The sequence below is a fragment of the Misgurnus anguillicaudatus genome, chromosome 24 (assembly GCF_027580225.2).
Source record: "Misgurnus anguillicaudatus chromosome 24, ASM2758022v2, whole genome shotgun sequence".
NCBI classification, from domain to species: Eukaryota; Metazoa; Chordata; class Actinopteri; order Cypriniformes; family Cobitidae; genus Misgurnus; species Misgurnus anguillicaudatus.
Window position 1 is genome coordinate 11,232,393 of NC_073360.2, and position 9,569 is coordinate 11,241,961.

Sequence of the window (9,569 nt, forward strand, 5' to 3'; positions counted from 1 at the left end):
TAAAGTGCATTAAAAAATTATTTGCATTAAAGTGTTACTTCCTATCCACTTAGTTCACGATCATATCACGTTTATTTCCTGAATAATAATATTAATAATAATAATTAATCAAACATATTCAGTTCCCTTCTTTTGTAGCTACTTGAATTACAAACTTGTGGACAATATGGGGAACAATGCAAATTTGTATTTAACAGAAGCACATGTCATGTTTAACTAAATAATAGAAATCTATGTGGTAAACAATAAATTGTCTTTCTAATCCAAAATTATATTTTGAAAACGTATTCTCGCCCTGGAACGGCGGTCCTTTTCTGATGACGTCAGTTGGATGGCATAGGCGTAACATCGGTTAACCCCTCCCTTTCAACTGTCAGTCTTTTACTGTCTATGGTCTGCTCTCCCATCTCCATTTCTGAATGAAACGCCTTCTTTTCTAGATCCAATCGTTTGACACAAGAAACGCCCTCTATTATTAACAAATATTTTGAGGAAAACACATGCATGTCCTGAGTTTACTTTATGTTCATTGCCTGTATGTAATTTACTTCATCTCATATATTTATATACATTCAAAAGTGACATAATTAAAATATCATTATATTGTGGGTGGCTGATAATAATTTGATGGCCATAAATACATAGGCTATCTGTATATTTTGTCTAAACATGTTGTTTTCAATACTGTATCAAGAAATGAATTAGCCATCAAACATTACATAAGAACAAGAAGACAAACCAGAGAAAACATTTAACTGATAAAACATTTAAAATATGGCATAAAAACAGTATAAGCAATTTATCACCTGTCAAAATGATTTTATTTCTAATATTCACTAATATTGGCAAATGGCGTAGTTTGTACTTTTTGTGTGTTGCTTTCTGACTTTTATTGTTACTGTTGGTAATGTAATTTTGTACTTTTTATTGTGACTTTGGGATTTAGTACTAATGCAGTATGTACCAGTATAAAAACAAACTGGAAACAAAACCACTAATCATGTTGAACTTAAAAGTAATCAAGAAGTGCTGTGAAAACTGCAGCCTATTTCTAGATATTCTTGTTTTCTAACATAACTTTTCACTGGTTGTAGTCAAAATGTACCTTTGCAAAAAAAAAATTGGCAGACCATGAAAATAAAGCTCCTACATGCAAACATGTAACAAAACACAGACCATTTCAAAACATTTTAAACCTGAACTAACAGAACGCAAGCCCATTCAAAACAATGGCTACAATTACATCTGTTGTGTTTGTTTTCAGTTCATATAAGTTGTGCTCTCATTTTGTGTTGTAAAACCACATAAAAACCAGACAACAAGATTATTTTCCACAGTAGGCATTCAGAACATTAAAAAAAGATAACATAAGTGTAATTTACTACAAGTCAGACGCTTAGGGGTGGTTTCCCGGACAGGGATTAGCTATTAGGAAATATAGTTTTAACAAACATGCCTTACTAAAAACATTACTGGTGTGCATTTTGAGGCAAAACAAAGTGCACTTATTTATTTTAAGATATGGCAGTGCAAGTTTGGACAGCTCTTACAGTACATTTATTTTAGTCTAGGACTAGTCTAATGTCTGTCCGGGAAACCGCCCCTTAAAGACTTTTCATGCACTTGTAAAGAATATTGATGAATGACTGAAATACTATAATTCAAGTCACACATTACACTTGTTAATGGCATTTTAGCTTGTTTGACCTGACTTAGGTAAAATGTAATTTTTTCTTTTATTAATGGTCATAGGGTTTAAATCTGTAATACAGCAGACAGATTTGGACAGTTATTGTCAAATGTACTGTTACCGTTAATGACAAAAAAAATGCTTATTTTTATATTGTTATTAGATGTTTTATTATCATCGAAAAGCAGTGTTACAGAAAAAAATCAACATCTAAATATTACATTCGAAATACAATAAAGAGGCAATGTAAATAATGTACCACAATAGTCACAAGGTACTGGGATGTGTTTCTACCACAAGAGAGCAGCATTACTTCATGAATTGTTGGGGTAACTCAGACAAGCAATGGATAGAAGTGTCCATTATTCTCTAAGTCATTGCTCACTTTATTCAAAACACAACCATTGTCTGTCCCAGAACCTAAACAACACTCTTTGTCCTTTGAAGCTGACAAAAATAGAAGTGTATTTACCATGTAGTGTGCATTTTAATATCATCATTAATATTTTCCTAAAGTGAAAACATTTGCGTTTGCTATTGCTAATCATAGATAGGCTACAACAATTCGTAAGCTCGGTTTTCAAAGACACTTTAAATGTCCCACACAAAAAAAAACTGTTGGGCTGATATAGGAGAAAAGAAAAGTCTGGCTGAACTGCAATAACAATTTCATAACTTCATAACATGACAAATTTGATTAAATAGTAAATGAATACTAAATTTGTTCACCATTAAAGTGGCTTTGCATTAATTTGAAATAAAGTTACGTGTATATCTTTCCATCCGAAAAAAAAATGCATATGATAAATCTTCCTTGGAGCTTTTTATCTCATACTTGGGGAAAAATGCGACAACTTGACAGGTAAAAGTAAAGATTAAATATTTTAAATATGAAATTAACATAATTTCAAATAGGTTTATTTATATGAAGTGACATATCAACTGATCAATACTGTATTTTTGAGTAAAAATAAAACATTTGTAAAAAAAATTAAACATTTCCCTCTCATATATTTTTACCTGACAGCTAAAATAATTAATAATTAAGGTTAAAACTTTAATAATATCTGTATATTGTATTGTATATACAATGGTCCGGTTTTCTAGACAGGGATTAGACTAGTCCCAGACTAAAAAAAAATTAAGAGCTGTCAAAACTGAAAACAACTGATATATCTTAAAATACAGCAGTTCCCTTTGTTTTGCCTCAAAATAGATACAAGGAATGTTTTTAGTAATATGTTTGTTAAAACTAGTTATATTTCCTAATTAAACTATAGGCCTAGTCCTGGCTTAAGCTAATGTCTGACCGGGAAACCACCCCTATATTAGTATTAAAGCAATTACATTAATACTTTAAGCTGTTAGAAAGTGGGTTGAAATTATTATTATCATCAACTCCATTTAACTTTTTAATTCTTGTTTTAAATGAAACATTTTAAAGGCGGGGTGCATGATCTCTAAAAGCCAATGTTGACATTCAACCCAGTATCACGAAATTACATACACTGTAAAAAATACTTTGCTGCCTTAAAATATCCTGTCGAATCAACTCGGATCTACAAGTCATTTCAACTTACTATTATTTATCTTGACTAAAGATGAGTTGTTATAACTACAGGTGAGTTGTTGTAGCAATGATTTAAAAATCATAAGATATAAAAAAAAAATCATGAAAAAAGGTATAAACCAAAACTTAAAGTGACATACTAAAGCAAACACCAAATCTAACCCTAAACCGAAGTGTCAATGGTTTGAAAATAGGACAAAACAGTTGAGTAACAAATACGTGACAGTGACACGTAAACAGAAATGCGTGACATGTTCACGCAAAAAGGTGGAAAAACGTGTCCTTGTCACGCATAAGACTCACAAATTGATGTGACTATAGGTAAATAATTTCGTGATACAGGGTTGTGATGTTTGAAATCAATGGCTACAAGCGTTTTTTCAAAATTCGTGCACCCCGCCTTTAAAGTCTTTCTCAATGTAAACGCTTATCTGTTATTGTTGGCACATATATGTGTTTATTATAAGAAAATGTGACGGGTATAATCTATATTAAGTTTGGAAAAAGCCGTACAAAACATTGCACTTATCCCCATTCAGTTCCTGTAATTTGCTGCCTTATCAATGAGATAATATATGGCCACATCATGAGAAACAGCATGAGTTTAACCATCCCACATGGGAAATGGAAGATATAGACACCACACCCCTTCCCCGTGTAGTACATTAAGGCCAAACATATATCACAAAGCATCAATGAAGAGATGAAAGATGTTCATGATGCATCGATAAGTGGACACTGACAAGACGAGAAAGGGGGGTGGAGACGAGGTAGAATATAAGGAGCCATTGTCCTCACATCCGCGCCCTTGCGGAGGAGTCTGAGGTCAAATCTTCCCTCAGTCGCTCTTGATTTCAACAGTCGGTTCCTGGCCGTCACAGAGGTGATTAATGACGAGGAGCAGGCTTGATTAGCTAAAAAAAGACCACCGAAACAAAGTGGTCCCAAAGCTCCCGTCGACTCCCCCTGTTTAGATTAACACATTCAATTCAAGAACTCTAATGAAAATGCCATTGGTCAGGATGAAAGGTACGATTAGGCACAAAGTCCTCCTTCAAATTCACAATGGCCCTTGTTCAAGAGGCAGATATTATGCAAAGTGGACCTCTCAAAGCTTTTAGTGATTTTTTGAAGCCCTTTTGGTGTTACATAAAGGTAAACGAGGGGTTCAGAAGTCGTGTTGGACTGATGGTTCTGGAATATGAATGTTGTCTTTTGGTTGGCACTTGGGAACGATTTAACCTGACCATATTGAGCAGGGAAAGTTCACTATAAAATAAAATTAAATAACTTTCTGTAATTGTTTACTCAACCTCTTCTTGTTTCGAACACCAAACCAAAGATTATTGATTACTGATGTGGCTTTTCTCTTTGGCAGCAAACCAAGGATATCCAGGACATAACAAGTGACCCGAGGGGCGGGACATTTTTTAAAACTGCAAATTGTCTATATTTAAACATTGTTGAAAATATTTAGGATAATGTACATGAAAAACATACATAGCACCGTGCTTGTTTTTGTTTATTTAAAGGCAAAAAATCGTATTGTGCTTTTAAGTTAGCGAGCTGTCAAGTGCGAGTACATCAATAAGAGATTGTGGTTGTTTGTCTTTTTTGGAGCACTTTCAAGACTTTATATTTTAAACTCAATGATATGTCACAGACAAAGCCTCTTTTAAACAACTCTGCATACAATCACTGCATTAAGCCTGACAGGCTCTTAGTGCAAATTTGCTTAAGATCAATGGCTGTAAAAGCAGATGCATCCTGACTAAAAGGAAGATATCTACTTTAAAAGCATTAGAAGTAGCTTTCGTCTCAGTACAGACAATAGTTTACTAATAATAGAGTACAACTGTGACTGCCCACTTTTTTCTGCGACAGGAAACTGAAATAGTTTATTCCAATAAATGTCTTTATGCTTGAAATGTAATGATTATAATCTAGGCTTGGATTTAAACTTTTCCTGACTTCTCAAAGAATTAGAAACTTATAAAGATGAAAACTTTTATGTAATATAGGAAAGTATTACAGCAATAGGCTTGCCCAGCTGCACTACTTCCCGAACCCCAGCCAGCTCATTGTTTCCTGTCTGCCATTATTGGACAAACTGATTAATCCAGGTGTGCCTGACCTCAGTAGTCACAACAATAATAATCGGACACACCTGGATTAATCAGTTTGTCCAATAATGACAGACAGGAAACAAGGAGCTGGCTGAAGTTCAGGAAGTAGTGCAGCTGGGCATAAAGCCTATTATAGTTAGTACTGCACTCTTAGAAATAAAGGTACAATAAATGTACAAAAGTTGTCACAGGGGCGGTACCTTCAAATTCAAAGTTGTGGAGTGTCGAAAGATTGACATGATTATTAAAATACTTTATGAAAGAAGACTGTTAAACTCTTGCCATATTTACTGTTTACATGATACCAGCAACATTTCTGACTGACTGGTTAATTACAATCATAAATAGTGGGTGCTGCATTTGTATAATAGCCTAATAAAAAATAAATCATAGCGACTTGTGGCCATGGGTGGACTTTGTGATTTGGGGGCCATCAGTCAACAGTCAAACTTTGAACTTGAAACACTCTTTTATCTACCCAGTCTTACAAAATTACATACACTGTAAAAAAAATCCGTAGAAATTTCTATGTTATTGCAGCTTGGTTGCCGGTAATTTACCGTAGATTTACATTTATGTTATTTACTGGCAAGGGTTTGTTCAAGGTTGAATACATTTTAAATATTAACAGGTCTTTATCTTTACAGAGTAAAACTATACAATAACAGCTTCATGCAAAGCATTCTGGGAACCAGAAATCATCATCACCCTTTTTCTGTTTTTTGCTTCAGATTTTGTTTCCCAGAATGTTTAGCTTGATGCTGTTTTTTTAGTTTTACTCCGTAAAGACAAAGACTTGTAAATGTTTAATGTTCATTTAACTTTGAACAAAATGTTGCCAGTAAAAAACATACATTTAAATCTACGGTAAGTTACCGGCAACCCAGCTGCGATTTCTACGGAATTTTTTTACAGTGTACCTATAGGCATGTCATTTTTTTTTTTTTCGTGATACTGTCACAAATTTCTGCGTTTTCGTGATCGTATCAGGAATTTCTGTTTACGTGTCATTATCACGTATTGGTTACTCAACTGCTTTTTACTATTTTCAAACAATTTTCACTTCAGTTTAGGGTTAGATTTGGTGTTTGCGTCACTTTAAGTGTTGGTTTATACAATTTTTTCAGTTTTTTTTTTTTAAATATTTTTTTCAATTTTAAACCATTGTCGCCTGCCGTTAGGGTAAGAGTTGGGTTTGGGTAAGGACGTCATTTTATGTAAATCTAACCCTAAACTGAAGCGACAATGGTAAGAAAATAGGACAAAACAGTTAAGTAACCAATACGTGACAATGACATGTAAACAGACATTCGTGATACAAAAAAAACGCGGAAATTCATGACAGTATCACGAAAAAGAATAAAAATTTGTAAGACTGGGCTTCTTTAATATATAAAGAGTTCAGATGCTAAAGCTGCTGTTCAGATGCAGTTGGGTGACTCTTACGAAACCATTGAAACACCACGGCACTAATGATTTTAGCTTTAAAATGTGTAACATAGTAACATTAAAAAGCATCAGAATTAACACAATACTGCATTCTACCTTGCACAATGTGTGATTTCAACATAAGAATTTATAATTGAAAAATTTATCTCATTTTCTGCTGAAATTCTCATTACCGCAATGTGTCCGGCTGTGTTTGAACATGCGTTTTGTTGTAATTTAATCAAATTAACACAAAAATATTAAGAAAACAAATAAATGGATGATTTGCTAGACTACTTTAGATGACAGAAAAAATATTTACTGAATATTCATGTATAATAATAATGAAGAAAAATTAGGAAAATGATGTGTCCATGCCTGATGTTCTCATCCTCCGCAACACTTTTTGAGAACAGTTTAAGCACACATACAGAATTTTAATAAAGTTTTTGAGTGACCAAGCACATGGACCAGTTACTTCAAGATGGCTACCAGGTAAGTTCATTTTTTTACAGTTAATTTGAAATATTGTCTTGTCAGAATGCTTACACGACATTTTGATTATCATTACCGCAACAGAAGCTTATTAAATGTTAATTTAATTAATAGAAGCATAATACTTTGATTTTAAATGCATGTGCAGAATCTCCAAATTATGTTCTTTCAGGTTTGTCATGTCATTTTAAAAATATGTCAGTGTTGATGTTTTCTGACTGTTGCGGTAATGAGATTTTTTAGGACTAATTTTTTTAAATTATGTTACAAAAAGTGTTAAATGATAAGTAAAAGTTTTTATATTGATGTTCCCATTTACTACAGACTTTGTTTTTCAATGTCTGGTGGGAAAAAAAGTAAATTTAAGCAATTTTTACATTTTCATGCTTGACATTTTTAAAACCAAGTTTTCGTGAGAATCACCCAGTTACACGTCTGGACCGAACTTAACTTCCTGTTTCTGTTTGTTAAATACCTCGTCAAAAATAACTAATGTTTTGGTTTCCTAAAGATGAGGGGAGATGGCCATCATGGCTTACCGCTATGTAAAGGGAGATTAGGCAGCTGATCTGTAGTTAACATTATATAGTACACATTTTACACAGTAACGTTAGCTAAGTGTAGTTTTTGATACGCTTTAGCTAAAGTAATATACTTGTTGTTTATTTAGCTTGTTATCAGAAATAAAAAGAAATGTTATTGATTCTTTGTGGAAGTTTCCTGGAAGTTACGTTTGTTTCACGAAGCCGTTTGTTTATCTTTTTATTGCTGAAACCATCTATACATTCATCAAATAGTATCACGTCAAATCTGCTTAATGCCACCCTCAGCTCAGGCCATTCAGAAATACCAATTTGTTGGCAGAATCTATTAACTGTAAAAAAATGCTAATTAACAAGAAATCATGCCAGACGCCCTTAAAGGGTTTTGCATTTGAGCACTTTTTTTATTCATTTTTTTCTACAATGCATGTTAAAAATATCTGTAATATGGAACATTCATTTTCTCAATTTAAAATCTAATACAATTAAATCACAAATACAAAAATAATAATAATAAAAACCTAAAAGCTCCCAGCGCGTTTTGGACAGAAAGCAGGATCATCACTCATAAAAACTCCCTGGGCGAATTCCAAATGGCCTTTTTGCGCCGTTGAGGGGCACTTCGGGAAGGGGAATAAGAAGGTGCTCCAGATTGACATTGTTTTTATTGCTTTATTCGCCAAGTGTATTTTTAACAGCCATTTTATGTCAAAGATTATGGGTGGTCCCCTAGCTGAGCCCCCCTTGGTCAGCCCCCCATCATTATAGGGTCGCTGTAATTTTGTGAAAGATGTGATCCTGGATCAACATTTATTGTTGTTCCTGGATCAATGTTTTTATCAAAGAAACACCAAATTACCCTTATCTCAAACCCTAACCATTTTTACACATTAAATTTGTGTGAAAAAAAGATTTTTTTTAAGGCCCCTAACCCAATCCCAAATCCAAATCTAACAGTCTGTCTCCAAAAAAGTGTGAGGTGCACTTGAGAGTTTACATTTATTACAGAAATCGTTTAGTTTATTGCGAAATTGGGACAAATGATGGACAGTATCGCTATGTGGCAGCGCAGCACGAGAAATTAATGTAGTATTTTAAGTATGTGGTTATCGTTACACCGCGGGTGTGCATTATTTTCAAATAAGTCAAAGGACCGGAGTCAATTATTCGGCTTATTACCACAAACATTGCTCTGGTGCCTATTTTTAAGACATCTGACAAGTTAGGTGTGCGGTTATCAAAAATTAATGCATACCCACGGAACATTTCTCAGCCAATCAGAATAAAGCATGCAACAGACCCATGGTATAATTTTAATTACCCCCCATTTATATTTTTGTGCCTAATAGGGGGTCCCTCAATACTTATAGAAGGTCTGGGACCCCCCAATACTAACACTGCTAGGCTATAAAAAACAATTGCGCAACTCCTTCCAGAGTTTACACAGGAGCTTTGATCTTCGAGGGGAATAGGGCATAGGGATGATCACTTCCGATTAGAATTTACCCCCATCCCTGTGTGCTGTTCGCATGTGTGCTGTTCAGGTACTCGGGCTAAACTCATCATCATTTCCGTAAGTAAACTCAACCCCGTGTCTGATGGACGTGAGACGGGGGGATGCTACAGCTTCTTTGGGAGCGGCACTGACTTTGTGGATAAAAAAAGTGACTTGGGAGTTTAGCCACATTGTTTATTCCTCCTCTTTTCAGCTCCACGGG